Raw genomic sequence first — 24127 nt, 5'->3', positions numbered from 1 at the left:
ATTTCTTTTTGGATCAGGTCGGGACCTGTCGATCCCGATCCGTATCCGTTCGGTCTGATTTTATAAACAGAACCGCTTCAGTTCATTTCGAAACCGATACAGTCCGTTTCAGGACCGGTTCAGGCTTTTGGGGACCGACCGGTTCGGGCATTTTAGGACCGATTCGAATCTTTTCTAGACCGGTTCAGTTGATTTTCAGACCGGTTCATTCAGTTTTAGAGCCGGTTTGGGCCTTTTCGAACCGATTTAGAGTTGTTTGAGACTGGTTCTTTCCTTTTTTCGGACCGCTTCATCTAGTTTTCCACCGGTTCGGTCCATTTAGGACTGATACGGGACCGGTTCTAAGCTAGAGGAAGCTGGTATATGTGTTTTTATGGCCATTTAAGGTGATTAATGGATTGGTTCGATCATTTTAGATCGATACGGGACCGATTGATTATGTTTTATGGAGCTTTAATGAATAATTTAGATAGCATTAAGTTGATTATGCAGAAAGGATTCATGTGATTCGTGTATTTCATTTTTAAATGTGTTATTGTGACATATTATGTTTTTGTATCATGTTTTGTTTAGGATTATGCTAAAGTTAAATTTTATTGCATGATCATAAATTTGTACGATAACGCTAATGTAAAGAGCCTATGATTAGTTAAATCATGTCATACCTCACCAAAGTGACTACGCATGATTTAAAGGCACATTAGTGTTTCATGTTGTACTTATTCTCATTTGAAGTAGCATAATTACTCAAAGGTAGTGTGTTATGTTCAGGAGAATAAGTAGAGTAAAATAGGAAAATAAATCCTTACATAGTTCTGTCATTTTACACCCAAAGATGTTATGCTTAACTATAGTTTGGATTTACATTTCTTAGTTTTACTAGATAAAGTTAAGACGGAATACATGTGCGTATTAGGTATATTACCAAAGTAATATCTTAATGACCCCTGGTATTTGTCTTGGAAATAGTAGACATGAAGAGCCTTTATTTGGTTTACTGTTCCATATGGTTTGTCTCATATAATGCATGTCAACTTATAGACGTCTTTTGTCATCTGCAGTGCCTGGTTCTATTTATTTTAATGGCTCAAATTCTATCCCTTTACTTGATGATTCGAATTATGCTGAATGGAAAGAAAATGTTGTGTTTACATTGGGGTATATGGATCTGGACATGGCTTTGAGGAGACCTGAGCCACCACCTCTTACACCAGAAAGTACACATAATGAAATAGTGTATTTTGACAAGTGGGAGCGTTCTAACCAACTAAGCTTGTTGCTTTTGCAATCAAGGGTCGCTAAGAACATACATGGTGCTATCCCACCTTGTAGATCGGTGAGAGAGTTCTTGGATGCAGTTGAAGCTCAGTTTGTCAGTTCTCATAAAGCCAGAGCCAGTACTCTAATGTCAAAGTTAATATCTATGAAATATCAAGGAGGGGGTAACATTCGCCAGCATATGTTAGAAATGAGGAACATTGCTTCTCAATTGAATGACATGAAGTTGACTATTTCTGAATCTTTCTTGGTATTCTTTACTTTGACCTCTTTACCAGCTGAATATACTCCTTTTAAGATCAGTTACAACACACATAATACTGAATGGACATTCAATGAATTGATGTCTAAGTGTGTTGAAGAGGAGGAAAGAATGAAAGGTGAGAAGTTGCAAAGTGCACATATGGTTTCTCACTCTGGGGCTAGTAAAGTTGGCATAAAGAAAAGTTCAATGAAAAGGAGTGCCAAGAACAAGTCAACAGGACAAACTGCTTCTCAAACTGCGCAGACTAACTTTGCCCCTATAAAGTGTTTCTTTTGCAAAAAAAGGGGCATAAGAAGTCAGACTGCATCAAGTACAAGAATTGGTTAGAGAAGAAAAGTAACATGTCATTTGTTTCACTTGAAAGTAATATGTTACATGTTCCTATTAATAGCTGGTGGATTGACTCTGGTGCTACTATGCATATTGCCAATAATTTACAGGACTTTCTGAGCAAAAGGGAACCAACACTACATGAGATGAGCATTTTCTCAGGAAACAAAATGCGCTCACATGTGAAAGCTGTAGGAGAATGCCAGATTAGGCTTGACACTGGCTTTGTTTTGGATCTTCATGATGTTTTCTTTGTTCCATCATATAGTAGAAACTTAATTTCTGTATCAAGACTGGACAAATTTGATTTCTGTTTAAAGTTTGAAAATTCAAAAATGTTGATTTATAAAGATCTTGTTGAAATAGGTTCTACTATTTTGTGTGATGGTTTATACAAGTTGAATGTGAAGATCCAATCTCCTGAATCGTTGGTTTGTAGTCATAATATAATTGACAATAAGCGTAGTACCATAAAGGATGATTCATACATGCTATGGTACCGCCGTTTTGGTCATATCTCTGAAAAGAGAATAAGGAGACTCTTAAATGAAGGGATCTTACGATCTCTTGATTTTACAGATAACGACATATGTGTTGATTGTATAAAGGCAAAGCAAATTAACATATATAAAGAAGGTACCGAGCGATGTACTGAAAGATTAGGAATTGTTCACACAGATGTTTGTGGACATTTCTCTCCTTGTTACACAGGCGAAAAGTATTTTGTCACCTTTATAGATGACTATTCTCGGTATTTGTATCTCTACTTAATCTTTGAAAAATCCGATGTGTGTCAAGTTTTCAAAGACTATAAGAAAGAAGTAGAGAAACAAACCGGTGAGGTTATCAAGATACTCAGATTAGATAGAGGTGGTGAATATTATGGTAGGTTCACTGAGATGGGACAAAGGGAGGGACCATTAGCGCGATTTCTAAAGGAAGAAGGCATTGTGCCTCAATACACTATGCCAGGCAGCGCCTACCAAAATGGTGTTGCTGAAAGAAGAAATCGTACGCTTAAAGAAATGGTTCTAGCTATGTTAAATTACTCTACTCTCCCTCTAACCTTGTGGGGTAAAGCTCTCAGGACAACAGTGCATATACAGAATAGGGTTCCTACTAAGGCTGTTCCCACAACTCCTTATAGACAGGTAGGAAACCTTCTCTTTATTATATGCACATATGGGGATGTCCTGCTGAAGCTAAATTGTATAACCCCTACATAAAAGCCTTTGATCCTAGAACAACCAGTGGTTTCTTTATTGGTTATCCATAAAGATCGAAAGGCTATAGGTTTTATTGTCCATCTCATACACCACATATTGTGGAAACAGATAAGGCTAAGTTCCTGGAAGATGGCTCATTTGGGTTAGATGCATTACAAAACCTCAATTTTGAGGAAATACAGGATACTGAAAGTAGACCTCATAAAGAGAATATAAATGTGTATGATTATGTTGTCTCCCAGGATGACATGAATGCAAATCATACAGGCAATGCATCAGATCCAGATGAATTAAGTGTAGATCATACTGATGAACACGAACAGGACATAGACAAACAAATTGAAAATGATCAATTACCTGTTCGTAGATCTACAAGGGCCAGGAGATCTGCCATATCATCAGACTATGTGGTATACCTACAAGAGCCTAGTGATTTCATAAATGTTGATGATGATCCTTTCACATTCATTGAAGCCGTTGAAAGTAAACAATATAGGCACTAGATTAATGCCATAAAAGAAGAGCTTGACTCTATGGCTAAAAACCAGACGTTGAGGCTTGTGTCGTTGCCTGAAGGAGTAAAACCCGTAGGATGTAAATGAGTCTATAAGACCAAGAGGGATTCTAAAGGCAACATAGAGAGATACAAGGCAAGATTGGTTGCTAAAGGATTCACACAAATGGAGGGCATTGACTATAATGAGACATATTCACCTGTCTCTGCTAAAGAGTCAATGAGGATTGTCCTTGCACTTTTAGCTCATTTTGACTTAGAGCTACATCAGATGGATGTGAAAACGGCTTTCTTGAATGGTGAATTGGATGAAGAGGTATATATGGATCAACCTCAAGGGTTTTCTGAGAGTGGTAAAGATCATTTGGTTTGCAAGCTTAATAAAGCGATTTATGGACTTAAACAGGCCTCACGTCAATGGTACATTAAGTTTTTCGAAGTCATTACGACTTTTGGGTTTACAGAAAACATCATTGATCGATGTGTGTATCTTAAGACATGTGGGAGTAAGTTCATAATTTTGACTTTATATGTGGATGACATTTTGCTTGCTTCAAATGATCTTCAATTGCTAACAGAAACCAAACATTTTCTCGCATCTCATTTTGAGATGAAGGACATGGGTGAGGCTCATTTGTTCTCGGCATTGAGATTCGTCGAGACAGATCTAAATGTGTTTTAAGTCTATCCCAATCAGCATACATCAATAAAGTTCTTAAAAGATATGGGATGGAGAATTGTTCTCCTATTTCGGTACCCATAGCTAAAGGGGATAAATTGAGCCTAAATGATTGTCCAAAGGACGAATTTGAAAAGGCACAAATGATCAACATTCCATATGCATCTGCGGTTGGCAGCTTGCAGTATGCGCCGATTTGTACTAGGCCTGACATTTCCTTTGTTGTTGGCATGCTTGGTAGATTTCAATCTAATCCAGGCATGGCACATTGGAAGGTCGTAAATAGAGTCATGCGGTACTTGCAAGGGACAAAAGATTACATGTTGACATATCGCAAGGTGGACCATTTAAAAGTGATTGGCTATTCTGATGCCGATCTTGGAGGATGTACCGATAGTAGAAAGTCTACTACTGGTTTGGTTTTCTTTCTATCAGGAGGTGCCATCTCATGGGGGAGCAAAAAGTAGACTGTGACTGCTGCTCACACCATGGAAGCAGAATTCATTGCATTATATGAGACTACATCACAGGCAACTTGGATAAAGAACTTCATTTCACAGCTCAAGATAGTGGAATCCATTGATAGACCACTTAAGGTTCACTGTGATAATGAAGCTGCAGTGTCTTTTTCCAACAACAACAAAAGTTCTATTTCTTGTAAGCATATGGAACTTAAGTATTTTGTTGTTAAGGAAAGGACAGAGAATCAACTAGTGTGTATTCAACACATTGGAACTACAAATATGGTTGCACATCCTCTTACTAAAGCGCTAGCATCTAGTATGTTCTTTGAACATGTTAAGAAGATGGGTTTGTGTAGTTCAATGTGATCACATACAGTTTGTTGATTCTTATTAAGTTTGTTGTCTATTTATTTTGTATTCTCATTTGTTTGTTGAGAAGTTTTGTAAGACAACAAGGTGGGACCTTGGAATGAATTTTAAGGCTAGTCCATTCATTTTGTTTACCCTCGATATCGACTTGGACTAGTGGGAGATTGTTGGGATTTCCCCATCTGGATAGTCCTGCGTCGATACGGGTCCATATCCGTTTGGGACCCTAAGTATAAATACTCGTGTCTTGTGATGGTGTGAGACACATTCAGTTTTTTACCGTCTGGGTAATCGGTCTCCTTAGCCATACGTGAATTGCCTGTCCTCATCACTGGGCTGCTATGGCTGAGGAGAGAAACCCATTGCCGCCGCCGCCGCCGCCGCTACCTCTGCTGGGGAACGACTCTATGGGGACTGTAGCCGTTCTTCCCACAACCGCCGACATTTAGTCGGCGGTCGCCTCTACAGGTTCTTCTTCCGCCCTATATGAAACATATGAATCATGAATGTCTCTTTCGATTTCTGCATATTTCGTTTGTGTGCTATCTAGATTCCTCGCAAAGCTCCAACAGATCCAACACATCATTCTAGTGCATCCGCACTTGTGGTGAATCTGGTGATCATCTCACGATGCTAGAGACAACAGCAGTCATAGCTCCGATGGGGTTGATGTAATGGTTTGGGGTTTGGTGTTGGCAGAGCCAATGTCTCAAAATTTAAAAAAAAAAATTTACATGTAAATTTTTAAAAAAATTCACTTGTTTTATATAAAATTTTAAAAAATAAATATTTTTGTCATTGTCAAAATTTAGAAACTTTAATTTGGCTGCCCCATGAAAAGTTTCTGACTCTATACCTAAGAGGAGGTAGGTGCGCAGCCATTCCGCAATTCGAGTGTAAGGGGGTCAACCCTCTTATGCTGCCAAAAGGGGGTTATTGATCGCAAGTTAATTGATTGTTGTGTACATAAAATAGAACAGTACTACCTATTGTGTAAGCAATTGAAAATATTTGTGCCGCAAACTCTATTCTCCAATTGATTCTTTGTGTTCCCGCAAGTTGGCTGCTGTTTTCTTACTATCTGCAATTTGCACAAATAAAAAAGAGGAATTGCATGAGACTCCATCTTAGACTCGCATTTTGTTGCAAATAGTGGTCTTAGAGCTTAGGTTTGAGTGAACCTGAGCGTTGTTGTGTAAGGTCGTGATTGTTGGTGAAGGCTGAAAAATTAAGTGCGCAAGTTAAACATGTCTATGCATAAACCATTTGACAAAATTCTTGAGAGCACTTCTTTTACTATGGCAAATGGACATGGCAATTTTGATTTTTCCAATCATTGATACCTATTTTTAATGGCAATAATAATGAGTTTGGGTGCATAAAATGAGGATTTTTTTTTTGTCACAAGATCTTTTGGATTTAATTGAGAAAAACTGCATAGGAAATGCTGGTTGCTCATACTTGAAGGACAATGGAGCAAGAAATTGAAGGCCCGGTCTGTTTTTCAATAGGCCATAATTGGGATTATCTTTTTTTATATTGATCGTGCTATCACATTAAATGAAGCTTCGATTATTCTCAAGTAAGAATATTGCTGTGGTAAAAAGGTAACGACCATAAAAGGTACTATCACATTAAATGAAGCTTGGATTATTCTAAAGTAAGAATATTGTTGTGGTAAAAAGGTAACGGCCATAAAAGGTAAAACCATCTTTCACTATGATACTTGATGTTGGATTCTCCCTGTATGGCAAAAACTTTAGATTTGATGTTAGACAATGAGAGTCTGACCTCAAATCCTTAATGATCTCAAATTAACTCTGATTTTAAATTTGAGTCAAACAAAAAAACCTTTAAGTCATTTGATAATAATAGCAGATTATTAGGGTCCCATGAATCTATTCTAAAAAATAAAACAGTTATAATGCTTCATGAATCTACTTCATTTTTTTAAATATATTCTTAAGCCAATAACGATGTCTTACTATTGCCAACGGGCCACTTAAGTATGCTTAAGTTAGATTTGAAAGTAGTCAAATTAATAAGGAAGACGGCAATACCCTTTATTAACTTAAGTACGAGTATAGACATAAATTGATATAATATTCACGATCATGTAAACTGAACTTTTTAAAAAAATTATATTGAATTGTCCCAACAGTCGAAGTAATGTCTCAGCCTCCAAATTTGACAGAAGAAAAGGACGAAAGTCAAAATAATTGTAGAAAAGAAATTGTTCAACTGTTCAAAAGCAAACTATTTGATCTGAAAATAGCCGTACACGTGTGATTCCTGATTTAAAACAAGAAAATGGAAAGCTACAAGGATCCAAGACCGGACGATCAAATGACACTGATTCTTTGTTTTTTTTTTTGCAAGTTATGATGTGCTAGTGTTCTATGAACTAAGATTAGATCCCTAGAAATTACTTTCAATTATAGATTTCAAATAACGTTCATCGCCACATTTTATAATAGTTCAAAATAATCTTTCAAAAGCTTCAAATTGAACAAGTGGAGAACCAGACAACCAGTCAACAATCACGAGGACTTTGATTGACTGCTGACTATCCTTGCACTCACGGTCTAATTTGTAGTTTAGATGAATACCACTTATATAAATCAAATTGATAACTAAAACTTTCATATACGTTATGATTCTCAAAGCCAAAAGAGAAAAACTCTTTATGAGGTGTTTAGCAGCAAAAGATAATGTATATGATCTATGAATCTATCTAAAAAAGTAGAGTGCATTTATGAAACAAATATTGAAATATTTCAGGAATGTACTTTTTTTTTTGAAAAATGTTTAGAAGGCATCAACAATAAATTATTATTGCCAAACAATCTCTTAAAATCCTAGCCAAGAGTATGGGGCACTACAATAGGCCTGGGCATTGGGCCGGGCCGGGCCGGGCTGGCCCGACCCGTTTAATGAATGTTGTTAACGACCCAAAGTTGGATCGGGTCGGCTTGCTACTCGCCCGACTATTAAGAGGCCAGGCCGGGTCGGGTACCGGGGATACTCAACCACATTTGAGGCTCGGCCTGGCTCGTTTTTTTACTACCGGACTTGGCCGGGTCGAGCCAGGCCGGTTCGACGCTGTTTTTAATCTCATGTGCATATGTAATTTTAAATGTTGAACCTCTTTTGAAAGAACCATTTTCTCGCACACTTTGTCCTGTCTTTTCATTTTTAAATTTCATTTGAGCCTCACTTTTGAGGAGTCTTGATCAAATCAGTGGATGTAATATTTGATCTAACATTACTCAAGAGAGTGACGTCTGCATCAAAAGAACATTAAAAAGAAAAATATGATGGTCACAGGTCAATGCAGCTTGAACTCAACTTCAGCCACAACAAGCAAATTCAACTTCAGCCATTCTAAATTATACAATCAAACTGTAGCACCAGCAGCCACCAAGAAACATCTAAAGCCAGTACCGCCATCATGATTATCATTGATTGATTAGCCATCACTCTTAACTAAAAAGAAAGTTCGAAAACCAAAGTAAACATCTTCTGAGTCTGTCTATCAGCAACCTTGAAATGTCCATTTGTAATTTAACATAAAAAATGTTAATAAAAATTGACAGGTGCTTGTTTGTAAGCATACATGTAAATGTGGAGAGAGAGAGCAAGCAACTAGCTCCAGTAAAAAGCATCACGTTTTTATAACCAGAGAACTCTCCACTAAGTTTTTCAATGTGCGTTTTATATCTGCAAATTGTTTGACCCCCTCTTCTTTTTCCATCGAAATGCACCCAAGAACTAAAGATCAAACAGGGGGATAGAAAAAACAACTATTTGAACTAGACTAAGCAATATAAACAGAGATATAACTCTATCGCGTACTATCATTTGTTTTACAATATCGAGATGGAAAATATAGATGCTTAAACATATTCTTTTAATAGTTAGCCAAAAACAGAGCTGTAGTCCACATTTAGGCAAGATAGATCAAGAGTTGCGTTTGTGTGTGATGCTAACTAACATCAAGAGAAGGTAATGCAGCAAACAAGAGGAGATAGACACAATAATCAAGTCTGGTGATATTTCAAGAATTGCTAAACGTGTGTGGGAAAACCAAACAGAGCAGACAAAAATCTGATCTATCAAGAAAAAGAACAGAGCCAATTGAATGGAACTTCTCAATTTAAACCACCAACTTTAAGAATTCAAAATCAAAGGAAATCACTTGTATACCTGCTCACTGTGAAGATGAAAATCAATAGCCTCCTACCAGAACCACTGGAGGGGAAACAGACTCGGTGACAACTGACGATCGAACCCCAGCACTTGTTAGTCCTGCCATGAGGTGCACCGGAGGGCGATGGTGGCGGTGGTGGACCAGTGGTGCGGCAACGGTGGCAGTGGCTCAACATGTACAAATCTTTCTCTTTCCAATGTAAAAGGAAAAGTCGAAACTCGAAAACCCAAATGCCTTTCGTAAAATGTTAAAAACATAAAAACTCAAAACTTGAATCATAGCTAACGGGCCCCAACGAGTCAAGTAGGTTAGGCCCCGACCCGTTATGATGTCGGGCCGGGACGGGCATAAAGCGATAAGGTAAAAGATAGGCCCAGCCCCAGCTGCAGCTGGGCCAGCGCCAAGGCCTAATTACAAATAAATAATAAAAGCATCTCAACATGGACACCTAGAAAAAAAATGAAAATAGGAAACTGAAAAAGTACCCATTTATGGTAAGGAGAAAGGCTACACACTAGGCGCGCACACACACACTCTCTCTCTAAAGCATGGATTCCTCCGCAGAGTTGATAGGCGAAGTCCCTGGATTCATTCGGCTCCATAAGGACAGCCAGGTAGAGAGGCTGAAGGGCAACGAGAGGGTCCCTCCCTCCACCGACCATCATACCACCAGTGTCTCCTCCAAGGATGTCCTCATCGACCCTGAGACTGGCCTCTCCGCCCACCTCTACCTCCCCCCACTTTCTGACAACCATCATTGCCGGCCTCTACTTCCATGGTGGTGGCTTCTTCAGCAGGTCTGCCTTTTCCCCTCTCTACCACAACTACCTCGACTCCCTCGTCGCCGAGTCGAGGGCCATCGCCGTCTCCATCGAGTACCGCCTTGCCCCGGAACATCACGCCCCAACTTGCCAGCACGACTGCTGGGCAGCCTTCCAGTGGGTGGCACGCCAGACTAGACCAGGCACCGAGCCATGGATAACCAATCATGCCGACCTCAGCCACATCGTGGTCGCCGGCAACAGCGTCGGTGCCAACCTCGTCCACCATGTAGCCATGAGAGCAGGCGGCGCATCTGCAGTTCATGGATCGGGTCCGCCAGTCGAAGACCCGGTGAAGATCCTGGGGACCCTTCTGGTCGTCGACTCTCCTCGACGGTGAGTTGCCGGACTTGGCAGCACGTGTAGAGTTGATATGGAAGTTGGCGTGCCCTGCCAGACCTGGAGTCGACGACCCCATTATGAATCCGCTAGCGGTTGGCTCGCCGTCCCTCTCTGGGCTGGGATGCAGGCGCGTGTTGGTAGCCATTGCTGGAAAGGACTCCATGCAGGGCTGCGGCCGGTGGTTCTATGAAGCCTTGACTGCTAGCGGTTGGAAGGGGGAGGCGGAGGTGGAGGAGGTGGAAGGGGAGGAACACGTTTTTCATCTGTTCAGGCCAGAGGATGAGAAGGCAAAGTTGCTGCTCAAGCGATTTGCTTCGTTCATCAACAGTGAGTGACACCATCCTGGCCGTCCGTTATAGAAGGACGAGTTTCAGATGTTCTTTCTTGTTGCCAAAAGCCAAAAGCTTCTCTTTCTACCTAACATTTGGCAGTAATGTGGACGAAATCCCACAAAATTTCTTTTCCTCTTTGCTTTACATCTTTTTGGAGATCACGGCTGCCACAAATTGGTCAAAGTGTCATGGTCACTATAATGTGATCTTTATGTGTTTGTTTCTAGTTGACATAATGAAAGAAGAAATTAAATGAAAGTTATTGACAAAGGTGTTGTGGTGAACAATGTTCTAAAATTTTATACACTTCCCAAATTTCATGAATTTCACAAGTTTCATTAATTTTATTAGTTTCAGAAATTTCCCGACTTTTACAAGCTTCATAGATTTTCACAGCATGGAAAATACGTTCCCAGTAGATGTCGTCCACGTGGTGTTTGTTCCCAAGTATGACGCCTCTCTCACTATAAAGAGGAGGATTCGTTGCCAAGTAGCATTTTGAAGGTTCCACTTTGTATCGAACTAATCTAACTAATCTGCATATATCCTCTGTTGCCTATGCAGCCCTATACAATTTTAAAGAGAGGAAAATGACCTCAAGGTAGGCCCTCCACTCCATTCAAGTCAAGTCGCATTTTAGACCTCCGCTTTAATGCCAGGAACCATGTTATTAAAATGTTTGATAATAAGAACAATTTGTTACTATTCCATGAATTTGCCTTTAGATAAAGGTAGATTGACTTGTCAAAGTATTCCATGAATTTTACCTATACATTAGGGTAGATTCATGGAGGACTTATTCTAGTGTTCCATGAATCAAGATTCATGAAAGAATAACAAACAGCCCCAAAGAGCCGAATTAGGTTTTACCCAATCCTTTGTCTGATCAGTAATACATTGTTACTGTCTTATATATATAAAAATCACAAAAATAGAGCAGATTCAACGAACACTTGTTACAATATTCAATGAATTTTTCTTATTTTTTGAGACACATTAACGAGACAATAACAATGTGTTATTATTGTTAAATGGTTTGTTAAAGTATAAGGCATACTTGCGAGGCCTCGAGGCACCGCTCCCACTGTACTTCAGTTTGTGTATCAGTGACCTCCGTTTGTATTAGCAAAGGAAGCTGATGCCCCTGATACTCAGAATTAAGACTGACTGCTACCAACCTCCAGCTTGTATTGTTATGCCAGCCCATGGTAAGAAAGATGTAGACCACAAGAGAACCAAATAGACAGTCGTAAGTGTCAGTTTTAAGACTCAAAGAATCAGGGCAAGGCTGCCGAATCATCGTAGCATCATGCTTATGTTGATTTTCTATAAAAAAAAATGGATACAAACTGATCCACATGCATTTGATCGTGTTTGAATCAGATATCCCTGCTGGCACTTGGCAGTGTTCTTCCCTTTTCCAGCAGCAAGTCTTGCTTTTCAATGCATAATGCTTGTTTGCTGGGCTCTATGTAGTTGGGATCTGTGCTTTTAATCATTTTAGAAAAGAGTTTTAAATTATTCTAGAACCGCACGAGAATCGAGCAAACTAACTTATAATTGGACAAGATTTTGAATGAAAATATAATACTGTTCTTGCTGCTCAGTTTCTTGGCAAAAGATGATTACACTAATTAAATGTGCTTTTTAAGATTGTTCTTTATTGATATATTTATTATTTAATTGTCTTTTTTCAAAATTTTCATTATTTTTATTAATAGTTTACACTTGACAATTTTAACAGTGAAACTTAATCTTCAATGAATCAATGCTGTCAGGCCCACGCCTTGCCTGACGATGGACTCACCTAACCTCACTTCATCACCTTTTAATCAACTCACCTGAGCTGCAAGCAAAATACTAGAGGCAGCAGCACTCATAACTCCAAGAGGTTGATGCAATAGCTTGAGTCAGGGGCAGGTAGATGCGTACTCAGTCCCCAGTTCGAATATACAGAGGGTCAACCTCCGTGTAAGGCCATTGATGTGCAAGTTAAGCATATCAAAGGCAGCACCTCAGATACTAAAAAGTATGGCTAAAACTGTGAGGGATGGGGGAGAAGGGTGGACGTCGGTCTTTTGCTGAGCGGTGGAATATTGAAACACTCCTCCTACTCTACCAAAATATATCAGAATTGAAAGTGTTTGTGCCGTAAACTCTATCCTCCATTTGATTTTTTGTGTTACCCATTTGTATCTTTCATGTTTTTTCTATTATGTTTTCCACTTCTATTTGTAATTTGCCTAAACAAGAAGAGGAATGGCAGGAGACTTCATCTTAGACTTGCAAGTTGGCTGCTGTTTGTTTTCTGTTGCTAATGGTGGTTTCAGAGCTTAGGTTTTGATTGAACCTGAGCATTGTTGTGTAAGGTGGTGATTGTTTGTGAAGGCTGAAGAATTAAGTGTGCAAGTTAAACATTTCTATGCATAACTAAACCATTTGACAAATTCCTGAGATAATTTTGACCTTTTCCAAGCATTGGTGCCTATTTTTAATGGATACAATTATGAATCCGGAAGCACAAAATGAGTTTTTTTTTTTTTGTCACAAGATCTTTTGAATATAGTTGAGAATAGCTATACAAGAAATACTGGTTGCACAAAGTTTAAGGATGGAGCAAAGAACTTAAAAGGCCCAATCTGTTTCCCAATAGGCCACAATTGGGACCATCTTCTCTCATATTGGTAGTGCTATCAACTCAAATCAAGTTTGGATTATGTATGTTGCCTTGTTAGTTCACACCTTCATTTCGCCGTTTTTCTGTCAACTGTCCATTTGAAAACTTCAATCAGCATGGAGATTTCTGTCAAAGATCTACCATAATTTCATTATTTTCTTGGTTTTGAAGTCGTCTTATTAGAAAAATATTTGGTCATAACAGAAAAAATACATTATCAAATGTCTAATGAGGGCAGGTCCAAAAGATGTAATGGCAATCTCTATCTCATGGCTTCATGTCCAGCTTTAAAAAAGCATTAGACTGGTTTAAATGACTCCATATCATATAGAAGATTTATTGGAGCCTTACAATATGCTACTATCGTTAGACATGACATCGCAGTTGCTGTAAATAGCGTGTGCCAATACATAGAGGACCCAGTGGTTGGACACTACTTAAAAAAACTCTTTCTTATCTCAAGGATACTTTTGATGATCAAATTTCTGTGAGATTTGTCGTCAAGTATTTTTAAAAGATGTTTTTGATGAAGTACAAGTGGAAATCAAATAGCACTTAAAATTCTTGATCTCCATGACAGTAATGTGCCTGATTAGATCCAAATAAAAAATGAATAAAATACTCTTTGTTACTCAAACAAAAGATATTGCAGTCACACAAAGACAGCAATCCAGTCCAAGAAACAAATCTTTCCTAATTGCTCAAGGACTCTAGCAAGATCTGCAATTTATATCTTCAATGTAGTTATGAATCCTTGAGGAGTCCCAAAATAGGCACCTAAAACAAGGAAAAATAAGTCAAAATCTAAAATTGAAACAAATTACAACTAAGAGACAAAAAAAAAATGAACCTAGTGTAATTGACAAAAGAAAATAAAGAAATAAACTAAACAAATTACTAAAATGCCGCTATTATATATAGTATAGAAATGCTCTAGCTCTGGCTAGGTTTTAGGAAATAGAAAATTTAGAAGGGCAAATGATGTCCACATTCACCAAAATAGGGCTTGTCTGAAAGCTAAGTTGTTAGAGAAGGAATAGCCTTTTCATGGAACTCAAAATTTCCCCTAAATCCTAAGACATGAACTTTTCTCAAAGAGACCTGAAAATAGATAACCATGGAAACCAGTTTTTGAAATTTTTTTGAAAACCACATATGAAAATAAGTCCAAAAATTCTGAAAGTTTCCCCCGATATAGTAGATGTGTCAGGGAAGGAAATGACACCAAATTTGTCCAAAAATCTAAGAATTTTCTCAATGGAGTGTGCAAAGTAGGCAATTTTTTTGTTCAGAAGAAAGTTCGAGAATGTAGAAGAAGCTCAATTTTCTGCACACTGTCTAACTCTGACAAACAATTATAGTTTTCTACAATAAGCACCACTAATAAGATCTAATAAAACTACAAAACAACTACTATAAGCAAAAATTGGAAAGATGAAAAACCAGATGCCATTCCAGCTTACATCATATAACCACTAGCAAATTAACTAGCGACACAATTACAAACTTGATCACATAGAAAATTATAGCCAATGATCGCTAGCCTGTGGGTTTTAAGCCCTGGAAGCATCTTTGACGTATAAGGTTAACGTTCATATGCACCATTTAATCAACGACACACATGAATAACGTGAAGCTCAAATACGACAATTCTTTTTGAATATTCAGACATAGCCTTCCCTTAACGATTTCAAAACAACCTATGATTTTCCTCATAAAGGTTTTGCTTTCCATTAAACATGAATGAAGTACCATTGACGTCCGCAACGAATTTTGTGAACTTGAGAAACAAGAAGCTTTAGTTGCAATCTTTTCAATTCATGTCGATTAGTATTAGATTACATCAAACTTGAGAAACATGTTGCCACTATTATATTTTCACTTGCATATCCAAAAAGATAAGGACGATAGATTTCATCAACCTTCAAAGGAATCATATCTTTCAACGCTCACCAAGTGAGGTGGTGATGCCATCACAACCATACATCCATTGATGTTTACTAATTTCTACCTTGGGAAGCTTTTAGTCAATATTTTGCTTTTAGCAAATGCGGTATCTACCTCATTAGTTTGGAGTTTCTCATTCACATAATGGTGATCAATCTTGATATGCTTTCCGTCTCATGGAAAATAATACGTATTGTAAAGTCACTACAAGAAATTGGGCAATCACTGATGCTAAAAAAGAGAATCTGCTAGTACAGGGATTACTTATACATCCTCAGGAAGCAGGCATACGTGGTGTCACTACTATATTTTCACTAAAGTTACCATTGAAGATACTATTGCATGAAACAACAACCTGATTTTGAGTAATCCGATCCTCAAAAATCATGTTTGCTAACTTTGAAAGCCTCTGTATGGTATGAAGAAAGCACTTAAAGAATCGTGTGTTCATGGTTGAGCAATTTCCTTGGAGGCACATAACTTTTCTAAAAGCTCTATCAGACAACTCTTTTTTATCCTCTCAAAATAGACAATCTTTTTTTTTTGTCATGCTTTATGTAGATGATCATGTACGTAGCCTTGTTGAAAACTTTGGCTGGGAGATTATTCGAAAAGATCCCATAGATTTTCATTATTTCTCGGTATTGAAGTTCCCCTATTAGGAAAATATATGATCAGAACATACAGAGAAAATTCGATCGACAATCTCGTGGCTAAGTTGTTAGAGAAGTAAAACCCTTTTCAAGGATATCAAAAATTACCCCAAGGATATCAAAAATCAACATTTTTTAATCCACGTTCCTAAGATCCTAGTCTTCTAAAGCACGTCTTTTAATGCAACCTTGGATCTTAAATCCGTGAATCGATGACCAATTGCATGCAACCATAAAAGACGACACATATTTAGCTTTAAAATTTCTCTAAAGCCAATGGAAGGACACAATGCAATCACAACAAACACATATAACGTGTCATTATGAGATTCCACAAATAGATATTACATCATCAAACAAGACGGTGCATACACTGCTTTATTTAAGGAGTACTGGAGCTGACCCGGACCTTACCACCAGCTTAGCTAGCTGCTTTATTCATAGCCATAAGACCGTCTTATAAGCCTGACAATGGCATAACACTAGAGCTAAAAAGCTCACCCGCAATACGCAGGGCCACTGCCACAGTAACCAAATTTGCTGCAGCAATAGTTGGGATTTATCGTTTTGCAGTCCACTTGGTTGTTACCCAGTGCACCGCAGCAAGGCCCGTTCTGGCATTGAGCCTCTGCAACAGGCATAACCATTGCCCCTACAACCAGCACAAGTAACACCATGATCATAAGCGGCACCGCTGCAACGCCGCTTCTTCCCTTCCATCCTTCCATCTGATATGTATAATCTCACTTTCTCTAGCTAGAGCTTATGATTGGGATAAATGCTCATGAGTAATGCTACCTTGGCTCACCTATTTATATTTTGGAGTTAAGGGCAACATGTTGGTGGCTAGCCTTTGGTTTTGGACCCTTGAAGTCGTCTTCAATCCATGGATAACGTAAAACCTTTAAAAGACTACAATTATTTTTGAATCTTTGGACTTAGCCGCCACAAAAGATGACTACTACTTGTCATTTCTTAATAAAGGTTTTACTAATTTCCACGAAACACCCACTCAAAAGTTTATGGCTGCCAACGGTCAAAACCATCAGTAAAACGTGATTTGAAATATATATTATAATATATTTTTTTAAATTTATATATAAATTTTAAAATTTTTAAAATCTGACGGGGGCCAAGACCCTTGCTGCCCCCTTCCCTCCGCTCCTGGTGGGAAGGAAGGAAAGGAAGAAGCACGGGGGGACTTGAGTCCCCCGATCAATGTTGAGACTTGAGTCCCGATCGACGTTGAAAACCGTCGCGAGATCCCCTTAGTATTCCCAGTTTGAGAACAAGAAGCTTTTGAGGCCAGTACAAAAATTTTGTTAACTTGAGAACAAGATTTCAACCTATTACTTGGTGACTGATGCACGGATTTTCAATATAAGTGCCTTGAAAGGATCATATTTTACATTCTAAACTACTTAAAACTGTTACTTGTATTTTTTAACTAACTTTTTTAGTGAGACCAAAGAGCCCTAGCCAGCGAACCTTACTATAGCAAAACCATGTAAAATCTCAGGAAATAAATTAATGGTGAACTTTGGACTTGACCCCTTCACATTTCTCTTGTACCACCATATATTTGAAAGTTCAGTGGCTTGGATATCCATAAGATAAATTAAAATAGATAAAATAAGGGACTAAAATTGGATCCATATACAGTTGCCTTGATGATCGCACTTCTAAAGCCACTCCCATAAATCCTGCTAATTAAGACGCCACAAATTTTGTCTAACACCCCATTAATTACTCAGCTTCTTATATTAATCGTGAGTGTTATAGATATCAATTTTTGTTTCTTATACAAAACCAAAATGACACATCTTGTTCGACTGTATTAAGTGATAGAGGCCGATTCAACCGCTTATCGGCTCATAAATAATTTTATAACATTGGAAAAAAAGCAGCAAATTCTGCTTTCTCCATACTTATAAGGGTAGTTTGGCAGCAGCAACACTTTGTAAGTGTCTCATGAATCTACCCCAAATATTGTAGCATGTTCATAAAACGATAGTTTTAGCATTCGATAAACTGGCCTCAATCTTTTGGATAAATTCATGAGACACTCACAAAATGTCTCTACTGCCAAAGGACCCCATAAAAGTTGTTTGGTAAGCCATGTATGTGCCGCAAAAATTGAGATAAATTCACAAAATATTTGTGAAAGCATTTAATGAATTTATTTCAATTTTTAAGGCACCATAACCTTTGAGGCAAAAAATATATGAAACAGTAACATATTGTTTCTGCCCTCAAACAACCTTCTAAAGGACAGATAGCTCGATTAGAGTGTGATCTGCTTTAATATGCCGCCATTTGTAGAAAGGTTTAAAAGACAGATCACGTTTAGGTTGGAATCTAGAGCTTGCTTTGTAAGCGACTAAAGTATCAAACTGAATATTTCTTTGTACTGTTCTCAAAAACTTGATGAAATCTTGTTGATAAAGTACTCTATTTACTTGATGATATTTCTTTGCTTTAAAGTTTCATGTAGGTGAAGAATGAACCATGGTGGTTGTACAGAGAAGTGAGATCACGTCTATTTGATAACTATGCACTATTTTTTTTGTAAAGAAAGAAAATAAAAACAATTTTTTTTAATGGTTGACGGGCAATGGCTGGAGCCATAAAAGTCATTCTTAGAAGTTGGAAAAAAATCCCAGCCATCAATCTCTTTTGTTAAGGAAGCAAGTGTTAACTAAAATATCTTAATTTTTCATCCCATCCACAAAGAGGACATTTGGAATTACGAAGTTGGCAATTACACTGAAATAAGTGTTCATTTGAGAGTTTACTAATACTCGATTCATTTAGAGTGTAATATATGGCACTGCTAGTTGGGAGGAAGTAAGGCGGCACACCAGCCGAGTCGAGTTCAAGTTGGGCCAGCTTGAGCTCGACTCAGAAAACTTGAGCTCGATAGAACAAGCTGAAGCTTGACTTGAGGATACAACGTCAACCTTGGACTCGACTCGTTTAGCTCATTTATGTTAAGCAAGTCTCATTTTGTTTAACTCTTAATCGACTCGTTTAGCTCATTTATGTTAAGCAAGTCTCATTTTGTTTAACTCTTAATTCATTTAACTCATTAACTTGTTCAGTTGCTACTTGTTTAACTACTTTCTCATTATAATTTAACACCCATTATGTAGTTGAGCCTAGTCGGGTTTTAAGAAATACCAACATGTAAATAAATAAAATTTATGTGAAGTATCAATATAAAAATAAGAATTTTTTGTAGGTTGTCCACATGGTGCCCCACAACTGCCTCTGCCCCCAGGTTATGGGAGTCCTCTCTCCCAACAATTTGCATCGGGAGTTTCAAGCCACACATGAGCACACAAAGACAACACATTTATGTTATTCAACCCAATATTGACCTATATTATCCAAGGGAAACATCCATGGGGAACATGTTGAGCCTCATACTGGCTTACTCAATGCCTGTGATGGTTTATTGGCGACTACGATAGTGTCATGCCTGATTATCATTTATTTGGTAGATTGCAAGCCCTTTATGGTAGAAACAAAGGACGAAAAAATAAGGCACTGAGAAACAAGTGATTGGCCAGAAAAAATAAAAAAAATATTGTATAAATTTAGGTGATATCCGGAACCGCATCCACACTTCCTGAAAGACAAGCATGAGAAGTTTCATCTATCTTCATCTGAATTGTGCCTTTCAACACCATCCATTACATGCAATTGATATTTTTTGAATTTTTCTGTCGGCGAACTTTCGGTCAATGAATTTGAAAAATGATTTTGTTTTTATCAAATGGGGTCTCCATCTCCTTCGACTTTCTTCTGCACATAATGGCAATGAGTGTTGATGTCTTTCGCTTTCTCATGCAAAATATGATTTGCTATGTTATGCCACATGGCTACTTATGGTGTGCGCAACCCATCTTGGGCCTTTTGTGATGCTATTTTCTATTGCGTCTCAGTAACATGCCAATTAAATTTTCAGATCTACACAAAAAGTGGTGATAAGTCTGGTTCGATTCACAAATAAGAAGATCTCAGAGAATCATGATCCAAAACAAAAATGGATAAGATATAAATTTCCTTTATTACTGAAACTAAAAAAGTTATGCGAACTCACAAAAGGAAGACAATCCAATGCACAAAATAAATATACCCTGAAGTGCTTTGACTATTCTGCCAATATCCACACTTTACGTCTTCAATGTACTCATGAATCCTGGAAGAGGCGCAAAATAAGTGGTTAAAGCAAGAAAAAAAAGTCAATAAACTACAACAAAAACAAATAATAACAATAAACCTATTCTAATTGGTAGATATTAAAAAAAATAAGGTAACTAATTAAATTCCTAAAATGCCCCTACAATTGTTTGGCAAGGCTTTCTCAACAAGTTTCTGAAAATGGGGAACTTAGGATGGCAATTGGTGCTCAAATCCAGCAAAATAGGGCTTGTTTGAAAGCTAAGTTGTTAGAGAAGCAAAACCCTTTTCAAAGATATCAAAAATTACCCCTAGATTCCAAAACATGAATTTTCAATTTTTGTGGAGATATTTCTTCATACAGACTTTAAAACAAAGAACAAGAAAACCAGTTCTTGAAGACTTTTTTAAAATTAGATGAAAATAAGTTTTTTTTTTTTAAAAAAAAAAAACTGAAGGTCCTCACAGAGTAGACCCACCAGTGGGAAGAATGGCACCCCCAAAGCTCTAAGAATTTGCTCCTACAATGAGGTGTCTGGCATACCCAAAAATTTTGTTCAGAGAAAAGTTCGAGAATGTAGAAGAAGCTCAATTTCCTTCACTATGTCTAACTAAACCAAGCAATAAGCACCATTAATATGATCTAACAAAACTATGAAGATAAATATGTTAAGCTGAAACTAGAAAGATCACAAAACAAATGCAATTGCAGCTTATGAAGTATAACTACTAGCAAATGAACTAGCCATGCAACTGTTTACTTGGCTGCCTACAAATTGAAACCGATGATGGGTAGTCTATGGTTTTCGACCCTTGAACTCATCTTTGGATGACAAGATTAAGCTATCTCCACCATTTGATTGACATCGCATGATGACAGAAAAAATAAAGCTTAAATACCACAATTATTTTTTATTACTTTGGCTTAGACTTTTAGTAATTACTAAAAAAGATTATATTTTATAAATTATCTTAATAAAGGTATTGCTTTCTATGAAACATGAAATACGCACCTTTGAAGCCCATATTGAAATTTTGTTAGCTTGAGAAACAAGAAGCATTAGAGAAGAGAAATGCATCTGGCACTTATTTGATAGTTTACGACATAGTTTGTGCCACTGATTTAAAAAAAAAATTATGAACAAATAGCTAGCGTAGGTAAAAAGTGGTACTTATAGGCCACAAACTTCTGTCTTTACACTTACAAGTTGGCATTGAAACTGCACAACTAATTACCATGTCCAGTGGAAATTCTCAAACTAATTTACTTAGCTTTCTTAAAAAAAAAAATCCTTATAATGTAGATGCACTTATTGTGGCTTTTGCATGGGAATATATATGATCAATGCCACCAGACTAGATTTTCCGGGCATCCTCTTCATGCATCTTAATTTGTTTTGACCAGTGGAGAAGCTATGTTGTAGCTGGTGTGGGCCAATTGCCCACACCAGCCCATAAAATTTACTTTATTTATATATGAAAACTTCATTAATTTTCAGTTTTTAATATGAGTGTCCCTTAAAGTTCAAATTTAAGCTTAGAGTGGCCCTTAGACCAACCATTATTTACTTGATGATATTTCTCTCATTTCAAGTACTCGTGATTGAACCACACCACGGCGGTTCTGCATGGAAATGCAGCCATGTCCATTTAATCACTACGCTCTACGTTTTCATAAAAGGAAAAAAATAAAAACAAATTCTTATGGTTAGTGGGCAATGGTTGGGGTATAAAAGTCATGGTCTGAAGTTGGAAGGAAATCCCAGCCACGAATTTCTTTTGTTAAGGAAACATGACTTTAACGATCATGATTTTCATCCCATCAAGAAAGTGAACATATCAAACTTGGCAACACATAGATAAGCGTTCATTTAAATTTTACCAAACACTCAATTCATGTGGGTTGCATATCCGAGGCTACATAAAACTGTGTGTTTTGAGAGATCCTCAGTTTAAACAAACTGCAGCTCTCAGTAGCATGAATTTCATTTTAAAAGCATGGGTCTTATGTCAGATGGGGGGAGGTCCGATCGTAGGATCCTAGGGATCTTAGATCACCATAGATATTAATCCATGGTAAAACAAACACAACCTTAGATTGCTAGAGAATGGCTAGTAGGGAGGAAGGAACCTCACAATTAGGTCTGTAACTTGAACTCAATTGGTTCTAGCCTTGAACTATCCACGCTATTTGAGATTCAAGTCACAAATGAAGTAGTACAAAAAGACGAACTAACATCTATGAAGTGTTAACAGAAACACCAAGAAGGCTCTCAATGTGTATTACTTGGGAGATGAAAAGTCATATCTCTTGAGAGATGAAAAGTCATGTCTGTTGGAAGATGAAAAGTCATGTCTCTTAGGAAATGAAAAGACATGTCTCTTGAGAGATGAAAAGTCATGTCTCTTGAGAGATGAAAAGTCATGTCTCTTGAGGGATGAAAAGTCATGTATGTTGAAAGATGAAAAGTCATGTCTCTTGGGAACTAGAGACCCCTTATGTAACTCCTCTATATAAATGAGCCTCTCCACCAAAGGAAGGCAAGCAAGAAATGATAGACTAGTGGACGTAGGCCTATTGGCTGAACCACTTTAAAAAATTTTGTCCCTTTAATTATTTCTTCATTTTGATTTCTTACATGGTATCAGAGACACTGGTCCTTGTTAGTGTTGCTGCTAGATCCTAAGGATTACATCTTGTGTTGCCGCGTTTCATTCTCATGGCAAATCAAGAAGCATCATCAAATACATGAGTCAACTCTGATACGGGTATGAATTTTCTTGCTTCTCCTCTTCAGTGCCCAAGCAATTTACAGCATTTCCTCACCATCAAGTTAAATGCTGAAAATTATCTTATTTGGGAATCTCAATTCACTTCAATTTTGATATCATTTGGTCTTATGGGATATATTGATGGAAGCAAACCTGCTCCATCAATGTTTAGAAGTGGAACAACTGAAATTAGTTCAGAATATATTGAATGGTTGAAAAATGATCAACTACTTTTGAGTTGGATTAAGTCCTCTCTATCTGAAGCAATACATACCCAAATTATTGGTTTAAAAACCTCTTTTGAGGTTTGGAGCGCTCTTAGGCAGTCATATGCCACTCAATCTAGGGCTCGAATAATGCAGTTAAAATCACAGTTTCAAGATTTGAAAAAGGGGTCTAGTTCTATGGATGTTTATATAAACAAAGCAAAATTTATTGCTCATCAATTAGCCATTGCATCCAAACCTGTTGATGAAGATGATCTTGTCCTTCAAATTCTTAGAGGATTGCCAAGTGAATATCTTGCTTTTAAAGTCAGTATGGAAACTCGAAAGGACCCTGTCTCTTTGAACGAACTTCATGGGCTTCTTCTCATACAAGAAGCCAACTTAAAAGAAGATGATTCTCAAACTTTTGAATCTATTATGCCGGTTGCGAATATTGCCTCAAAACAAGTTTACAACAAGCAAACCAACTACAGAGGTCGTGGTAGAAACAACTATCAATCTAGAGGAGGAGTCCGGAAAAGTGATCAATACAAAGGTGATCGTTTTGTGTGCCAAATATGTGGAAAAGTTGGTCATATTGCAAAGTTTTGTTGGTCATATACTAACTTGCTTAAAGAAAAAGAGACAACGCCTCCTCAAGCATATCATGCAGTTTCTTCTAGCACTCTGAATCAAGACATTGGAGATGACAATTGGTATCCTGACTTCGGTGCGACTCATCACATCACCAATGATATCAATAACTTGTCCATTCATGCCAAATACAAAGGTGGAGATGCAGTAAAAATCGGAGATGGATCAGGTTTGAGAATTTTTCATATTGGTTCTTCAAAGAC

At 37.6% G+C, this 24127-nt stretch overlaps 1 pseudogene; it reads left to right on the top strand.

The window, feature by feature from the left end:
- Positions 1-9883: 9883 nt before the first annotated feature.
- On the top strand, positions 9884-10833 carry LOC116262187 (2-hydroxyisoflavanone dehydratase-like; annotated as a pseudogene).
- Positions 10834-24127: the final 13294 nt, after the last annotated feature.

Source organism: Nymphaea colorata, chromosome 10 (assembly GCF_008831285.2).
Source record: "Nymphaea colorata isolate Beijing-Zhang1983 chromosome 10, ASM883128v2, whole genome shotgun sequence".
Lineage (NCBI taxonomy): Eukaryota > Viridiplantae > Streptophyta > Magnoliopsida > Nymphaeales > Nymphaeaceae > Nymphaea > Nymphaea colorata.
The sequence above is the reverse complement of the archived record's forward strand: the minus strand, read 5'-3'. Positions and strand labels throughout refer to the sequence as shown.